Below are 19,681 nucleotides of genomic sequence, written 5' to 3'. Positions count from 1 at the left end.
GGCCCGTCGGGTCTGGCACAGTGGACCGTCTGTTCCGGACTTCTAGTCCGTCCGTTCCAGACCCTTCTGTCTTGGTTTTTCTGTCGTTTTCTCGCACGTTTCGTCCTTCCCTACGTGTGTGACCCTGTAGGCTCATTCGATATAACAGTATAGTCCGAAATCTCTATTACGGATATACAAGTCATAGGCGGTCTCTAGCAAGACACTATGACTACCTATCTCGAATAGAGTTTGTTCGTGATCTTTACGAACGCCAGAGATGATTCCGGTTGATGATCCTTTTGTATCATGATATCATATGTCGAACATAAGGCATGGACAAGCCACCTTATCTGATTCGACTGCTTTCTCGTTCAATGAGTTCGACTGTCTGAAATAGACGACGTTCGTCTATAGTGCGGCCACACATTTCTACAGTCTCGCTCACACGAGGGGCCCAGCGATATCTCTCTCTTTTACGAGAGGTACAAATCCCGTCTTGACTATCTACAATCCAGCACATGATTCGTTTCGTACCTGATACACGTCTTTATAGTCCTCCTGTTACGCAGGACGTTTGACGTATTCAAAGCACGTAACTCCTCATGTTGGATTCCGTAGATATCTCAGGTCTTAGGATCCAATCATGGAACCGCCATATGAGATTCAAGTCATGACGCTAGTCCATGTGACAATCTCATGCGGGTCAATCCAGTATTCCGTTCTTTAACGAATACCTATGACAGTGATCGTATCCAATACCTATGATCATCGCTATGATCATCAATCACACATCATACTAGTCTTATTATGTCATTATTCCCATAATGATACAAGACTAGGGAGTTTAGTATCATTCATAATGATACATGGATTTCATAACATATCTAGTATGCAAGAACATGTAATGAATAGAATACTCTCATAAAACCATAGAAAGTATCAATACATCGAATGTATCTAAAGAAAGCTCATAAACAGTACATCATAGAGCACTAAACCAACATTTTATCCCTTCAGATGCATCAATCAGAGTCCATACTTGGTTGTCTGACATGGATTGCATCTCGAACTTCATAGCCTCGCGCCATTTCTCGGAATCCGGACTCGTCATAGCCTCTGGGTATGTGGTAGGCTCGTCATGTTCTAATAACATGAGTTCCTCATTCCCAGTCACGAGAAATCCGTATCTCACAGGCTCTTGGCGAATCCTGCCTGATCTCCGAGGTTCACTCGCCGAAGGTTGAGTCACAACCAACAGTGAAACAGGTTGAACATCTTCAACTTGTTCACTCGGCTCAGCGTCTACTTGCTGCTCATTAGCGTTCAATTTCCACATTGCTATGGTACTTGATTTTGAACACCCATTTGCAGCCCATAGCCCATTTGTTTGGTGGAAGATCAGTGATCTCCCAAGTGCCATTCTTTTGAAGAGCTTGAATTTCATCAGCCATTGCGTGCTGCCATACAGGGATGTCTTTTGCTTGATTGTAAGAACTTGGTTCAAAACCCTGCTCAATGACACTCAAAAAACTACGTTCGTTAGCATCAAAATGTTCTAGAGTGGAATACTTATCGATGGGGTGTGCCACTGCAAGTTGAGACGTGGAGGATTTCCACCATTCAGATGGTGGTTTTCGTTCCCGTGCGCTGCGGTGAAGTGTAGCAGTAGGTTGAACATTGTTCACAACGAGGGGCTGTGGTGCGAAGCAGGATAGCAATGCGGATCATCTCGTCTTCTCGACTGGACCAATGATGAGATCAAAATCAAGGGAATTCCAAGCTACTCTAAATGGCATTTTTCTTGAATGTTTGGGCCAAAAACACATGGAAAATCAACTTGGATCAAGTCATAAGTCCATCCGATCAGCCAGTTGCGGAAGAAGCTCAGCTTTATACAAGTCCAACCTATTTTCAACATGATTTCAAGTGTGGAGAGCCCAAAATGAAGGCCCAAATGTTGCAGCCCAAGTCCATGACGAAAATCACTAAGGAATCTGCAAGCTTCAAGTCTTCATGATGATTCCAAGGCATTCAAAGTCAAGTCCACCACATTTATGCCTTTGTTTTCCAATATTCCCAAAATTCTAGGAAGACTACATTTAATTCTAGTCTTTTATGTCTTTTGGATTTCTTTTACTTCTCCTATAAATAGGTGAGCTAATCTCACTTGTAAGAACAACATCTTTGATCAATAAACTTGTGAGAGTATTCTTTTTTAGTTCTTTGTGGACTATTTTTGAACTTATTGGATTTCTATCCGTGGCGTTCACCCGACTTATCAAACGGATAGTCATAACCGTTTGTGGCGTCTTCATTATACCAATGTTGCTAATCACGTTTGTGCCAAGGTTGATTCCTACTGGTTGGTTAGAGGTCGCTGTCTCCACCCGCCTAATTAGAGCAAAGGTCCTCGGTTCCACATCAGTTGGTATCAGAGAACATCTCTAATCTAGGTTTATCTATCTTCTATCTTTTCAATTCGTTCTTTTCATTTCTATCTTCTTCTTACACATCTATTTCTAATTTATTACTTTCAAAGTTTGCATTTGTGAAAAGTCAAAAAAAAAAGAGAGAAAAAAAAACGAGAAAAAAAGAGTCAAAAGAAAAAAAATCAAAGAAAAAAGAATCAAAGAAAAAAAGAAAAACAAAAAAAAAAGTTGAAAAAAAAAGAACAGTTTTGGTTTTGCAATTTATAAGCGAAAAGAAAAAAAAGGGTTTCATACGTAGCTTTACTACTCTTTCTAATTGTTTTTAGTCTTAGTGCATCTTGTTGCATCTTCTTCGTGTCGTCTTCTTTTGGTTTCCTCCTTTACTAACCTTTCTTTCCGATTGTCCATCTTTTTGTGTCTTCTTTCATTGTCCTACTATTCCTTGATTTGTCTTGGTGGACCGTTGCGGAGAAGATTTCTGATTGAGATCGGAATAGTTCGATAAGAACCATATAGAGAATACTGAAGAGGGTAAAAATGTAAGAGTGTGTGAGATCATTAGAGGGTAAAAACCAAATATCGAGTGAAACACTTGAGTGTGGTGAGGACATCTTCCTTTTCTTTGTTCTTTCTTCTTTTCTTTCTTCATACCTCCTTTTGCAGAAACATGGCAGACGAACAAAATTGCAATCTAGACAATCAGCAACATGAAGAAGCAAACCCATTTCAAATGCAAGCATTGATGGGTGAGCTGCGGAGAATCATGCGGGCTGAGTTGGAGGGTATCCATCAAAGAATAGACCATATGGAAAATGAGGTGAAGGCCGCACATAACCTGCCACGACAGAATGCAGGACAAAGAGTTCGAACACCTTCAATTGCCCCTAGTGATGGAGAAGGAGCATTGTCGGATGGGGAGGAAGTAGTTGAGCAACCCCAAAGGCATAGACATGTACAACGAGCCAGAAATCATGTTGATGATGACTTGGCAAGCATCAAAATGAAGATTCCATCGTTTCAAGGGAGAAACGATCTTGAAGTGTACCTCGAATGGGAGAGGAAGACAGAGATGGTGTTTGAATGTCACCGTTATTCGGAGTTGAAGAAGGTAAAAATGGCAGCCGCATAATTCAGTGATTACGCTCTTGTTTGGTGGGACCAACTCGTAACCACAAGGAGGAGGAATGGAGAATATCCTATTGTTACATGGGATGAAATGAAAGCTGTCATGAAGAGAAGGTTCATCCCTAATCATTTCCATCGTGATATACACCAAAGATTACGAAAATTGGTGCAGGGAAATCGAAGTGTGGAGGAGTATTTCAAAGAGATGGAGCTACTCATGATCCGAGCAAATATTGAGGATGATAGGGAAGTTACCTTGCAAAGATTCCTTGGGGGTTTGAATCAAGAGATTCAAGATAGAGTGGAATTACAACCTTATGTCGAAGTCGAGGAACTGTTGCATTTGGCTATCAAATGCGAGCGGCAGCTCAATAGAAGGGCAAATTCACGTCCGACTTATCAAAAGGGTTCATCCAGCATGAAACCGGGCTTTGTTAAGGAGGAGAAGTATGTTTTTGGATCGAAACAAGAAACAAAGCCAGCCACATCCAACCAAGGGAATCGAGGTAAACCCGAAACTTCTATTGCACGCAATCGAGATGTTAGATGCTTTAAATGCCTGAGCAGGGGTCATTTTGCTAACGATTGTCCCAACCGGAGAGTTATGGTGCTGCGTGATGATGGTGAGGTAGAAACAGAGGGAGAAAGTGACGTCGAATCTATGCGATCATTGGAGGATGATTTTGAGGAGCAACTACCTGCCAAAGGAGAGGCATTGGTTATAAGGAGAATTCTAAATCTCAAAGCAAAAGAAGAAGAGGTAGTGCAGCGGGAGAACATTTTCTATACTAGATGCCTTATTCAAAACAAGGTATGTAGTGTGATTATTGATGGGGGAAGCTGTACGAATGTTGCTAGTGCTACAATGGTGGAGAAGTTGAATCTGCAACCAACCATGCATCCTAAACCCTATAGGTTGCAATGGTTGAATGATAGTGGAGAGGTGAAAGTCTCCAAGCAAGTGAGGGTTCCGTTTTGCATTGGAAAGTATGATGATGAAATCCTCTGCGATGTAGTTCCGATGCAGGCTAGCCATTTGTTGTTGGGCAGGCCATGGCAGTTTGATAGACGTGTGCAACATGATGGCCACAATAACAAATACTCGTTCGAATTTAAGGGAAGCAAAATCAGACTTGTTCCTTTAACTCCGAAGGAAATTTACGAAGATCATATCAAGCAAGAGAAAGCACATGAGGATGGCAGCAACGTCTTGAGTGACCATGACGTAGATCACAAAAATGGAGAGACCCAGAAACATACCTTCAAGAGCAAACCCGAGAGGAAACAAAAGAATTTCTTCATGAGAGCTTGTGAAGTTAAAAAAGCTTTGTTTTCAAAACAGCCAATCATTGTACTTCTGTACAAGGAGGCTTTTTCTAACCTTAATGATCTTACTTCATCTTTGCCAAGTGTTTTTAAAGATGTTTTGCAGGAGTACAAGGACGTTTTTCCCAAAGACATTCCCCGAGGATTGCCTCCGATTCGTGGCATTGAGCATCAGATTGTCATTGTTCCGGGTGCAAGCATTCCAAACAAACCGGCCTATAGAAGTAACCCTGAGAAAACGAAGGAACTTGAAAGGCAAGTCAATGATCTGCTAGACAAAGGTTATGTGAGGGAAAGTATGAGTCCATGTGCTGTTCCAGTTCTACTTGTGCCGAAGAAAGATGGTACTTGGAGGATGTGCGTTGATTGTCGAGCAATCAATAACATAACGGTACAGTATCGTCACCCTATTCCGCGTTTAGATGATATGTTTGATGAATTGCATGGTTCTTGCGTATTCTCTAAGATTGATCTCAGGAGTGGATACCACCAAATCAGAATGCGTGAGGGGGATGAATGGAAAACTGCCTTTAAGACTAAGCATGGTTTATATGAATGGTTAGTGATGCCTTTTGGTTTGACTAATGCACCCAGCACGTTCATGCGGTTGATGAATCATGTTTTGAGATCTTACATTGGCAAGTTTGTGGTTGTGTACTTTGATAATATTCTTATCTACAGCAAAAGTTTGGATGAACATGTTGATCATTTGAAACTCGTTCTGGATGTCTTGAGACAAGAGAAGTTATTTGCTAACGTGGAAAAGTGTACTTTTTGCAAGGATAAGCTTGTGTTTCTAGGTTTTGTGGTGAGTGCACAAGGAATTCAGGTTGATGAAGAAAAAGTGCAAGCGATTCGAGATTGGCCGAGTCCTAAAGGTGTTGGAGAAGTTCGAAGCTTTCATGGTTTAGCTAGCTTCTACAGGAGGTTTGTGAAGGACTTTAGCACAATCGCAGCCCCACTTACTGAAGTAATCAAGAATAACGTCGGATTTCAATGGGGAAACGATCAACAATGCACATTTGAATTGTTAAAGGACAGACTAACCAACTCTCCCTTATTGGCTTTACCAAACTTTTCTAAAACGTTTGAAATTGAGTGTGATGCCTCAGGGGTTGGAATAGGAGCTGTTCTCATGCAGGAAGGAAGACCAATTGCGTACTTCAGCGAGAAACTAAGTGGAGCAACGTTGAACTACCCAACTTATGACAAGGAGCTTTATGCGTTGGTTCGCGCTTTGCAAACATGGCAACATTACTTGTGGCGAAGGAATTCGTAGTTCACACTGATCATGAATCTTTGAAGCATCTGAAAGGGCAACACAAGTTGAACAAACGACATGCAAAGTGGGTAGAGTTCATTGAGACATTTCCATATGTCATTCGGTATAAGCAAGGTAAGGAAAATGTCGTTGCCGATGCATTGTCAAGGAGGTACGTTCTGATTTCTACTCTTGATACTAAGATGCTAGGGATTGAACACATCAAAGAGCTTTACGCTAATGATCATGACTTCAGAGATGTGTATGAATCTTGTGTGTTATCTGCTAGTGGAAAGTTCTTTCGGCATGAAGATTATTTGTTTCGTGAAAATAAACTTTGTGTGCCTAACTGTTCCATGAGAGACTTGCTTGTGAGGGAAGCTCACGGTGGTGGATTAATGGGACATTTCGGGATCACCAAGACACTGTCAATTTTGCAGGAGCATTTCTTTTGGCCTCACATGAAACGAGATGTGGAAAAGATCTGTGGTGGATGCATTACATGCAAAAAAGCTAAGTCTCGTCTTCAACCGCATGGTATGTATACTCTCCTTTGCCCATTCCTAGTGAGCCTTGGACTGATATATCCATGGATTTTGTTCTTGGTTTACCTAGGACAAACACTGGTAGAGATTCGATTTTTGTGGTTGTGGATAGATTTTTAAAAATGGCGCACTTCATTCCATGTCACAAAACTGATGATGCACACAATATTGCTTCTTTGTTCTTTCGAGAAGTAGTTCGACTGCATGGCATGCCTAGAACCATTGTTTCTGATCATGATGTCAAATTTCTGAGTTATTTTTGGAAAACGTTATGGTCAAAACTTGAGACTAAGTTGTTGTTCTCTACAACTTGTCATCCACAAACAGATGGGCAAACAGAAGTTGTGAATCGTGTTCTGTCATCACTTTTGCGTTCCATTGTGAAAAAGAATCTTAAGACTTGGGAAGAATGCATACCTCATGTTGAATTTTCTTACAATCGATCGACTCATTCCGCTACTCACTTTTCGCCTTTTGAAATTGTTTATGCTTTTAATCCTTTGACTCCATTGGATTTGACTCCTTTGCCATGTTCTGAGCATGCTAACCTTGATGGAAAAAGAAAGGCTAAGTTTGTTAAGCAGATTCATGAGGCCGCCAAACTGAATATTGAGAAGAGGACAAAGCAATACGCAAGACAGGCCAACAAAGGACGAAAGGAAGTGATTTTTGAACCTGGAGATTGGGTTTGGATTCATATGCGCAAAGAAAGGTTCCTAAAAGAGCGAAAATCAAAGTTGATGCCTAGAGGAGCTGGCCCATTTCAAGTTTTGGAGAGAATCAACAACAACGCCTACAAGATCGACCTTCCGAGTGAGTATAACATTAGTTCAACATTCAATGTTAGTGATTTGACTCGTTTCCATGCAGATACAGAAACAGATTTGAGGGCAAATCCTTTTCAAGAGGAGGGGAATGGTGCGGAGCAGGATAGCAATGCGGATCATCTCGTCTTCTCGACTGGAACAATGACGAGATCAAAATCAAGGGAATTCCAAGCTGCTCTAAATGGCATTTTTCTTGAATGTGTGGGCCAAAAACACATGGGAAATCAACTTGGATCAAGTCATATACAAGCCCAGCCCATTTACAACATGATTTCAAGTGTGGAGAGCCCAAAATGAAGTCCCAAATGTTGCAGCCCAAGTCCATGACGAAAATCACTAAGGAATCTGCAAGCTTCAAGTCTTTATGATGATTCCAAGGCATTCAAAGTCAAGTCCACCACATTTATGCATTTGTTTTCCAATATTCCCAAAATTCTAGGAAGACTACATTTAATTCTAGTCTTTTATGTCTTTTGGATTTCTTTTACTTCTCCTATAAATAGGTGAGCTAATCTCACTTGTAAGAACAACATCTTTGATCAATAAATTTGTGAGAGTATTCTTTTTTAGTTCTTTGTGGACTATTTTTGAACTTATCGGATTTCTATCCGTGGCATTCACCCGACTTATCAAACGGACAGTCATAACCGTTTGTGGCGTCTTCATTATACCAAGGTTGCTAATCACGGTGTTAGGTCTAGGTCGCGGCAGTCTTTAGACTTGTGCCAAGGTTGATTCCTAACGGTTGGTTAGAGGTCGCGGTCTCCACCCGCCTAATTAGAGCAAAGGTCCTCGGTTCCGCATCAGGATGGTCACTACGTGTATCTGAAGTAGAATCAACTTGTTCCACCTTGTTGATCGGAGAATTGGCTGTCGGTTCCCCCTCATTGGAATCAATAGGTGCCTGGTATGCAGTATCATGTTCCCCCTCAAATAAGTCTCCGAGGACATGCATGTCATCCATTGTATCGTCTCAAGTAAGAGGAGCATGAGAGATACCATCCGTATGAAGATAGGGAGATGATGTCCCTTCATCAGTTTGTGCCCCAATACAGCGAATGGAAGTCATCAAATTCATAAGAGAAGTGTTGTAGTCAGTCCCTTGGTCTGCAAGTTTCTCCCAATGATTCCCAATTCTTTTCTCTGAAGTAGCCAATTTTCTCATGAAAGATTACATCCCGACACGTGTAAATCTGATTGCTAGGAGGGTGGTAGTAGGTGTATCCTTTTTGATCCGCCGGATAGCCAAGGAAGATACATCGAATGCTTTTTGGATCAAGCTTGGTGCGTTGCCCTTCATCTATTCGAGCATAGCAAACACACCCAAACACGTGTAAGTGGACAAAAGAATCACGACGGTGAAAGAGTACCTCATGAGGTGATTGATCATTGAGCACTTGGGTCGGGAGGCGATTGATGAGATAGCATGCTACTTTGACAGCGTCACCCCAAAATCTCTTAGGGATATGCCGATGAAATAGAAGAGTGCGTGCTACCTCCATCAAATGTCGGTTTTTCCGTTCCGCCACACCATTTTGTTGTGGGGTATGAGAGCATGATCTTTGATGGACAATGCCGAGTTGCAGAAGGTATTCCCGTAATTTTGAGCTCATGTATTCGCCACCATTATCTGTTCTCAAACATTTGATCTTAACACCAAATTGATTAGACACATAAGCCACAGTTTTTCAAAGCACCAAAACATCACTCTTATGTTTTAAAAGTGTTATCCAAGTATATTTGGTTTTTTCATTAATGAAGGTGACAAAGTATTTAAAGTTATCACGAGAAAAACAAGGTGCAGTCCACACATCCGAATGCACTAAATCAAAAGCATGCTCATAGATAGTAGTAGAATACGGAAAAACCGTCCGACAATGTTTCCCTAAGGTACAAGCTTCACAAATGTGATCAACTAACTTGACTTGGGGAACAAGTAAGTGCAAAACCTTAGAGTGTAGATGACCAAATCGAGCATGCCACACACTAGGTGAAATAGACAGAAAGCGAGAATGAAGTTCTTCAATGAAAAAAAGATTGCCCGTCCTTGTGCCTTTGCCAAACACATGATCCGACTCAATATCCTGAAACGAAACACCATTAGCATCGAAAAGAATACGACAAGGGTTTTCTTCAACAAATTTAGCAATGGACAGAAGATTAGCATGAAAATCCGGTATATAAAGAGTTGTAAGTAAGCGATCAAATACTCGAATTTTACCAATGCCCTTAACCGGAACGTGTTTGCCACTAGCAACCGTTACCACGCCAAGACTAGGTGTCATACTTTCAAACCATTTATCGTCATAAAACATATGAGTTGTGGCACCCGAATCAATAATAATAAAAGAGAGACGAGATAAGTTACCACTTTCTTTGTTGAGAGATTGAAGAAGTTGTTTTAACCCTTTCATCTCATCAGTTGTAAGGCTGATGGTTACCATACATATTTTGCAGGGACTCCCAAAGCGATTTGGTGGTGTCATTGGTGATAAAGGACTGCAACAGGAGAGGTTCCAATGAGCCTTGAAGAATCACCAAGGCTTGACTATCCTGCTGTTTCCATTTGTTGAACTCAATGACACTTTGTTGGTTTCGGAGCAGCCTTTGTTGAGCTTGTTCGGGGGTCTCTCCTTCAATGGCCACTTCTGGTAGGGAAGAGAACCTTCGTTCAACCGAAACGTGCTCCCATAATCCCGGAATTTTGTCGGTGGTATGTCGGTGGTATGTGATTCATGCTCCGTAGTTAAGGCAGAACCTCGACGTGGATGTTCCTTGAACTTGGCAGGTTTCAAATGAGGATTCAGCATTCAACAGCGATCTTTAGTGTGACCTTGGCATTTGCAATGGTCACAGAAGTAGGATTTTCGATCCGTTGAGGTATATTGTGGTGCAGCGGTTTTATTTGCATAGTGAGCAAGCTCGTGAGGTCCGGTGAACAGATTTCGTCCACCCTCTTCCCTCTTAATCATCATACATACTTCTTCAAATGACGGAAGCGTCGGTTGTCTAAGCACATGATAAATGAGATCATTAAACGATGCATTAAGAGTGGTAAGAATAGAGAACACCTTGTCTTCTTGGGCACGTTCCATGATGATTTTCGGATCAGTGGACGTCGGCCTAATCTCTTCAAGCTCAGCCCATAAGGCACAAAATTCTCCTTGAATTTTGTTGAAGGGCTGGTCATTCTGCTGCAAGTGAAATAGCTTCTTTTTTCAGCTCAAAAATTCTGCTAACATTTGAGAGATTACCATACACATTTTGCAGGGACTCCCAAAGCGATTTGGTGGTGTCATTGGTGATAAAGGACTGCAACAGGAGAGATTCCAATGAGCCTTGAAGAATCACCAAGGCTTGACTATCCTCCTATTTCCATTTGTTGAACTCAATGACACTTTGTTGGTTTCGGAGCAGCCTTTGTTGAGCTTGTTCGGGGGTCTCTCCTTCAATGGCCACTTCTGGTGGGGAAGAGAACCTTCGTTCAACCGAAACGTGCTCCCATAATCCCTTGCTGTTGAGGGCTGTGGTGGCTGCTTTTGTCCAGTAAAAGTAGTTGTCACCGTTTAGGGTGATTGGAATAAGTTTGGACCGAGAATCCATGGTTGCACAAGACTTAATGGAGAAGAAACGAAGCTTTAAACAAAATTCAGAAGCGTCAAGGACTTAACGCTCTGATACTATGAAGAAACTTTGATTTTGAGGAGATTTAAGTGTTGATCAGAACAAAAGGACAGATTGGGACTTGAGGGATTGCAGATTTCGAACCAAGAAGAAGATAGGTATGAGCTAGGGTTTCAAAGGGGGTGAATATACAAAGAATTCACTTTATTTCCCTTGATTGTTTGTTTTCATCTGTTGCTGTACATATAAAGAAATTTTGAGATATACAGAATAGAAAGAGGCTAACGGCTATGTACAAATAAGGTAAAAAAACATATTGCTTGCTTGATTTTGGTTGTGATGATCTTCTTTCCATTTCTCTTGTTTCCATTTCCTCCTTGGGCCGGATTGGGCTTTATTAACTTGTAGCCCATCTGATCAGGTGTAATGGACCAACCTTGGGCCTAATCCATTCATAGCCCATCTGATCATGTACACATGCACACCCATGGACGTTAGGTGGCTTGCATTTCACTTAATCCGATGGTTTCTTGCTCGTCTGCTCATGTTGTGTTGATTACTCTTTTGTTCTTCAACATAAAGTGCAACAAAAGATGTTTAGAGTTCATCAAAATACGTTTAGAATGCGTCAAAACATACTTAGAGTGCATCCTAACATGTTTAGAGTGCATCGAAACATATTTAGAGTGCATCCAAATTGGAGAATCTTCTCATTTTCTTTTGATCGAAACATACTTAGAGTGCATCTTGTATAAAAGATGTTTTCTTGCTGAATCTTCTCCTCTTCTTTTGATCGAAGATTCAAAACCGTTCGAGTCACAAGTAGTTTACCGGATTCAGCCTCTTGCTCAGCTACATCACTCTCCAAAGACGGCATTGAATCAGATTCACTCTCTGCTTCGGTTTCGATCTCTCCATTATCATAGACCACCAAAGTTCTCCGATTTGGGCACTCATTAGCATTTCTCATTAGCATATATTCAAGGATGTGATGGAGCAATCAAAGTCAAAACAGATTAGCAACTTACCTTATTCTACACCAAGACGTTTTCAAATATTATGTAGAGATTATATCCGTTAGTGCTTACATTTATTTTATTCTTTTCAACCTTCTATATTTTTAGTTATAAATATGTACATATGCTTATGAATATAATAAGTAACGAATAAAGGGGTTTAGTCCCATTTTGCTTCACTGTCGAATGTCTTTTTCTTCATTATGTTCAAACTTCTTTTCTCTTGTTTTACAACCATAATCTCTCGAATTTATATAGAAATCTTCACATTGTTGTTAATCTTTTTAAGAACTTTGAAAGGGCCAACTCCCCTGGGCATCAACTTTGATTTCCTTTGGTTGGAAAATCACTCTTTGTGCATGTGCACCCAAACCATGTCTCCTGGTTCGAATATGACTTCTTTTTGTCCATTGTTTGCTTGTTTTGCGTATTGCTTGGTCTTTTCTTCGATGTGCAACCTTGTCTTCTCATGAATCTGTTTCACAAACTCAGCTTTTCTCTTTCCATCAAGGTTAGCATGTCCATCAAATGGCAAAGGAGTTAAATCCAAAGCAGTCAATGGATTGAAGCCATAAACGATCTCATATGGTGAAAACTTAGTAGTCGAGTGTTCAGATCGATTATAAGCAAACTCAAGATGAGGCAAGCAAACTTCCCAAGATTTCAGGTTCTTTTTCACAAGAGAACGAAGCAAAGCAGACAGTGTACAATTAACAACTTCGGTTTGTCCATCGGTTTGCGGGTGGCATGTAGTTGAAAACAAGAGCTTAGTTCCTAGCTTAGACCACAATGTTTTCCAAAAGTAATTCAAAAATTTCATATCACGGTCTAAAACTATAGCCCTAGGCATACCATGCAAATGTACAATCTCCCTAAAGAACAACGAGCCTATATGAGATGCATCATCAGTTTTGTGACATGAGATGAAATGAGCCATCTTTGAAAACCTATCAACCACAACAAATATTGAATCCCTTACAGATCTGGTCCTAGGAAACCAAGCACGAAATCCATAGAAATATCAGTCCAGGGATGACTAGGAATTGGCAATGGAGAGTACAAACCGTGTGGTTGAAGTCTAGACTTCCCCTTTTTGCAAACAATGCATCTTGCATAGATTCGTTCAACATTTCGTTTCAAGTGTGGCCAATAGAAATGTTCCTGCAAAACAGTTAAGGTTTTGGCCACTCCAAAGTGCCCCATTAGACCACCACTATGTGCTTCCCAAACCAACAAATCACGCAAAGAACAATGAGAAATGCACAACTTGTTCTTTCGAAACAAAAATCCATCATACATAAAATATTCACCAGAAGAAGATTTCTCACATGCTTTAAAAACATCTCCAAAGTCAAGATCAAAAGCATACAATTCTTTAATGTATTCAAAGCCAAGCAATTTCGAATCAAGAGAAACAAGCAGATTATGACGACGAGATAAAGCATCAGCCACAATATTCTCTCTTCCTGGCTTATAGAGAATAACATAAGGAAATGTTTCAATGAACTCAACCCATTTAGCATGTCTTTTGTTCAACCTATGCTGACCTTTTAGATGTTTCAAAGCCTCATGGTCAGTATGAATGATGAATTCTTTGGGCTAAAGATAGTGCTGCCAAGTTTGAAGCGCTCTCACCAAAGCATAAAGCTCTTTGTCGTAAGTTGGATAGTTCAGTTGCGCTCCACTTAGCTTCTCACTGAAGTAAGCTATTGGCTTTCCATCTTGCATCAAAACAGCTCCAATACCAGACACATCGCATTCTAGCTCAAAAGCCTTAGAAAAATTAGGAAGAGACAAGAGTGGAGAATTAGTGAGTTTTTCTTTCAAAAGTTGAAAAGCAGCTTCTTGTGCATCTTCCCAATTAAACCCGACATTTTTCTTGATAACTTCTGTCAATGGTGCACCTATGGTGCTAAAGTCCTTCACAAATCTTCGGTAGAAACTTGCAAGGCCATGAAAGCTCCTCACGTCACCAATTGTCTTCGAACATGGCCAATCTTTTATGGCAGCGATCTTCTCTTCATCGACATGGATTCCATGCTCACTAACCACAAACCCTAAAAACACCAATTTATTAGTGCAAAACGTGCATTTTTTGAGGTTAGCAAACAGTCTCTCCTTTCGCAGAACATCCAAGACAGATTTGATGTGTTCAACATGTTCAACAAGGTTATTGTTATAAATCAGGATATCATCGAAATACACAACAACAAAATGTCCTAAGAAGTGTCTAAGAACGTGATTCATCAGCCTCATGAATGTATTAGGTGCATTTGTCAACCAAATGGCATAACCAACCATTCATACAACCCATGCTTTGTCTTAAACGTCGTTTTCCATTCATCACCTTCTTTCATGCGTATCTGATGATAACCACTTCTCAAATCAACTTTAGAAAAGAATTTTGAGTAATGCAACTCATCCAACATGTCATCAAGTCTCGGAACAGGATGGCGATACTTTACCATGATTTGGTTGACTGCACGGCAATCAACACACATTCGCCATGTACCATCTTTCTTTGGTACAAGAATCACCGGCACGGCACATGGTGACATGTTTTCTCGAACGTGTCCCTTCTCCATCAGATCTGAAATTTGCCTCTGAAGCTCTTTAGTTTCTGCGGGATTGGTTCTGTAGGCTGCCATGTTCGGAATACTTGCACCGAGGACAAAATCGATTCGATGTTCGATTCCTCATATTGGTGGCAGTCCATTAGGAATCTCCTTTGGGAAAACATCATCATATTCCTGCAGAAGATCAAGAACAACTCTAGGCAAAGTAGAAGTGAGTTCGTTAGTGTTCAAAAGTGCCTTTTTATACAAAAGTACAAACATAGGATGGTGCGAAAGCAATGCTTTCTTAACCTCTCTCGCTCTCATGAAGAAATTTGTGTTTGATTTCACGGGTATACTCTCAAAGGCCTTTGACTGGGTTTTTCTCGAATCCTCACAAATTTTTGAGTGAACTACCTCATGATCACACAGTTTCTTCTCATTCTTGATCATTTGGAGTTGATCTTCATATACTTCTTTTGGAGACAAAGGAACCAATCTAATTTGTTTCCCATTGAACTCAAAAGAGTATTTGTTGGAATAACCATCGTGTTGTGCACGCGTATCAAACTGCCACGAACACCCAAGAAGTAAATGACTGGCTTGCATAGGCACAACATCGCATAACACTTTGTCTTCATATTTTCCTATGCGAAAGGGAATCTTTACTTGCTTGTGAACCTTGGTTTCTCCACTGTCATTCAGCCATTGAAGTTTATATGGCTTTGGATGTCTTTGAGTAAGCAACCCTAACTTTTCAACCAAAGAAGTGCTCTCCACGTTAGTACAACTTCCACTATCAATGATCAAGCTACATACCTTGTCCTTCACAACACATCTTGTATAAAAGATGTTTTCTCGCTGAATCTTCTCCTCTTCTTTTGATCGAAGATCCAAACCCTTCGAGTCACAAGTAGTTTACCCAATTCAGTCTCTTGATAAGCTACATCACTCTCCAAAGACGTCATTGAATCAGATTCACTCTCTGTTTCGGTCTCTCCATTATCACAAACCACCAAAGTTCTCCGATTTGGGCACTCATTAGCATAGTGTCCTCTGCCCGAACACTTAAAACATCGAATATCTCGAGTACGTGATTGAAGAGCATCTGAGGTACCTTATTTTCTTGGCTGAGACGTATCAGGTTTGCCCTCGGGCTTTGCTACCACTTTTGAACGAAAAGGTTGCTTATCTTCTTTGTGGAAATGTGGCCGAGCATTGGAAGAGTTGGATCCAAATTTCTGATGCGTTTTTCCCCGTCTTTTGATTTGGTTCTAGAATTTGATCGCAAGATGTAGCAACTCCATCTCAACATAATGTTGAGTTTCCACACGATCTTGGATTTCTTGATTCAACCTTCCAATAAATCTGTCCATAGTTGACTCCCTATCCTCATCAACATTGGCTCGCAACATTAACATTTCCATCTCTTTATAATACTCCTCGACACTACGGTTACCTTGCACCACACGTCTCAAACGTTGGAGAACGTCTGTATGATAGTGGTTTGGCACAAAACGTCGCCTCATAACCGCTTTCATGTCATCCCATGTATCAATAGGATTATCGCCATTTCTTCTTCTTGTGGTCACAAGTTTATCCCACCATGCAAGTGCATAGTCACTAAAACGAGCTGCTGCCAACTTCACTTTCTTTTGCTCCGAATAGTGATGCACGTCAAACACCATCTCAACCTTCCGTTCCCACTCCAAGTAAGTTTCAGCATCATTCCTGCCATGAAAAGATGGGATTTCGAGTTTTATACCATTGAGATCATCATCAACCCGCTCCCGAGCTCTTCTTTCTCGTCTTTGCCTTCGAGGAGGTTCATAGAAATCTGATCTCACGTGCTCTGCGTTGCTAGAAACAAGTTGTGGTGTTCTAGCTCTTTCGGGAACATTTCGAGGTTGTCTTTGCACTGCCGCACGTTCCTCCTCTTCTCTTTGATCCATACGTTGCAAGTATGGCTCAATGAGTTGAAGAATGGTGCGCTCAAGATGAGCCATCAATGCTTGCATTTGCAACGTGTTTAAACCTCTCCGGCTGGGTTTTGCTCATTGTTTTGATCCGCCATTGTGAATTTTCCCTGCAAGTAAAAACGTCAGCAAATAAACAGAAATAGACAAGGAAAAGGAAGATGAGAGAACCTCAAATCGCTCAAAAAAGTGTTTCGCTCAATTTGTGTATCACTCAACTCTCCCGTTTCTCTTATGAATCCTTGTGCAAACTAATTAAGGAATTCAATCAGATGCAACAACAATGGAATTCAAAACTCAACTCACTAAACCAAGTTAAAAGATGAGTAAGAGTGACTCTAAATATCAAAACCCAATATTCAATGCAAGAAAACTCAACCGACTCAAAGATGAAATCGACTACAACTCAAACGAAAAATACGACTTCGACTCAAAATCGAAACTTTGTCTCCGACTCAAAATAAAAATTTGAATTCCGCCTCAAACAAAAATTTTGAACTCCGTCTCAAATTTGAATCAACTTCGACTATTCTTTTTTTTTTCTTCCCTTTTTTTTCTCTTTGTTTTTTTTCTTCGAACTTTTTTTTTCAGATTTTTTTCTTTGATCTTCTTTTTTTTTTTGCTTTTTTTTGTTGATTTCCTTTGCACTTACGAAGCTAGGCCTCTACGAGTGGTTGGTAATGCCTTTTGGTTTAACTAACGCACCTAGCACTTTCATGCGGGTTATGAATCATGTTCTCAGAAATCTCATCGGAAAATTCGTTGTTGTTTACTTTGACGATATCTTAGTTTACAACAAGAGTTTAGGAGAACATGTTGAACATCTACGTTGTGTTATTGACTTACTGCGAGGCGAAAAATTATACGCTAATCTTAAGAAATGCACCTTTTGCACTGATAAGGTTGTTTTCCTAGGATTTGTTGTCAGTTCACAGAGCATACACGTCGATGAGGAAAAGATAGAAGCCATCAAGAGTTGGCCGACTCCTAAGTCTGCTAGTGAGGTCCGATGTTTTCATGGCTTGGCAGGATTTTATCGGCGTTTTGTTAAAGACTTCAGCACCATAGCTGCCCCATTGATGGAAGTGATTAAAAAAGATAACAAGTTTCGTTGGGGAGAAGCGCAAGAGAAGCATTCCAAACATTGAAAGGGAAGTTGATCGACTCTCCACTCTCGACTTTACCTAATTTCGAGAAAACATTTGAGATCGAATGTTATGCCTCTGGTGTAGGAATTGGTGCAGTGCTGATGCAAGAAGGGAGACCAGTCGCATACTTCAGCGAGAAGTTGAACGGAGCTCAATTGAATTATTCGACTTATGACAAAGAGATGTATGCAGTGGTAAGGGCTCTGCAAACATGGCAACACTACTTGTGGTCGAAGGAGTTCGTGATTCACACCGATCATGAATCGCTCAAGTACCTAAAGGGACAACACAAGTTGAGCCGAAGACACGCCAAGTGGGTAGAATTCATTGAAATGTTTCCTTATGTTATTCGACATAAGCAAGGTAAGGAAAACGTCGTAGTTGATGCATTGTCCAGACGATACACGTTGTACGAATCTGATCATGAATTCCAAGATGTGTCCAAGGCATGTGAAAAGGTTGCAAGTGGAAAATATTATCGGTTCGAAGGGTATTTATTCCGTGAGAACAAACTTTGTGTGCCTAACTGTTCTATGCGAGATTTGCTTGTTCAAGAGGCTCATGGAGGCGGTCTCATGAGACATTTTGGAGTGGCCAAAACCTTGTCAACTTTGCAGGAACACTTCTATTGGTCAAATATAAAGAGAGATGTTGAACGGGTGTGTGGAAGATGCATGAAGTGCAAGAAGGCGAAATCCAAGGTACAACCCAATGGTATGTATACTCCTTTACCGATTCCAAGTGCACCATGGATTGAAATTTTAATGGATTTCATTGTTGGGTTGCCTAGAACTAGGACATAGAAGGATTCTGTGTTTGTTGTTGTTGATAGATTTTCGAAAATGACACATTTCATCCCTTGACATAAAACCGATGATGCATCCCATATTGTGGTTTTGTTCTTTCGAGAAATTGTTCGGTTGCATGGCATGTTGGTTTGGTGCTCTATGATGTACTGTTTATGAGCTATGATTATGATACATTTGATGTATTGACACTTTCTATAGTTTTATGGATTAGTGTTTGATTCATTACGTATTATGCATGCTTTAATATGTTGTGAAATCCATGTATCATTATGAATGATACTAAACTCCCTAGTCTTGTGTCGTTGTGGGAACAACGACATAATAAGACTAGTATGATGTGTGATAGATGATCATAGGATTGATCATAGGTATTGGATACGATCACAGTCATAGGTATTCGTTGGAGAACGGAATACTGGATTGACCCGCATGAGATTGTCACATGGATTAGCGTCATGACTTGAATCTCATGTGACGGTTCCATGATTGGATCCTAAGACCTGAGATGTCTACGGAATCCAACATGAGGAGTTGCGTGCTTTGATTACGTCAAACGTCCTGCGTAACAGGAGGATTATAAAGGCGTGTATCAGGTACGAAACAAATCATGTGCTGGATTGTAGATAGTCAAGACGGGATTTGTACCTCTCGTAAAAGAGAGAGATATCGTTGGGCCCCTCGTGTGAGCGAGACTGTAGAAATGTGTGGCCGCACTATAGACGAACGTCGTCTATTTCAGACAGTCGAACTCAGTGAACGAGAAAGCAGTCGAATCAGATAAGGTGGCTTGTCCATGCCTCATGTTCGACATATGATATCGCGATACAAAAGGATCATCAGCCGGAATCATCACTGGCGTTCGTATGATCACGAACAAACTCTATTCGAGATAGGTAGTCATAGTGTCTTGCTAGAGACCGCCTATGACTTGTGTAACCGAAATAAGAGATTTCGTGTTATACTGCTATATCGGATGAGCCTACAGGGTCACATACACAGGAAAGGACGAATGCGCGAAAAGAGACGAGAAAATCCCGGTGGAGCGGAGGCCAGACCGA

General features: G+C 40.8%; 2 pseudogenes; one reads left to right on the top strand and one right to left on the bottom strand.

The window, feature by feature from the left end:
* The first annotated feature begins 3,506 nt into the window (after positions 1-3,506).
* LOC104824503 lies at positions 3,507-7,792 on the top strand (annotated as a pseudogene).
* A 4,593-nt stretch (positions 7,793-12,385) lies between these two features.
* Positions 12,386-16,696, bottom strand: LOC109117073 (annotated as a pseudogene).
* Positions 16,697-19,681: the final 2,985 nt, after the last annotated feature.

The sequence above is a fragment of the Tarenaya hassleriana genome, unplaced genomic scaffold, assembly GCF_000463585.1.
Source record: "Tarenaya hassleriana unplaced genomic scaffold, ASM46358v1 Cleome4, whole genome shotgun sequence".
In the NCBI taxonomy this organism is placed as follows: Eukaryota; Viridiplantae; Streptophyta; class Magnoliopsida; order Brassicales; family Cleomaceae; genus Tarenaya; species Tarenaya hassleriana.
The sequence above is the reverse complement of the archived record's forward strand: the minus strand, read 5'-3'. Positions and strand labels throughout refer to the sequence as shown.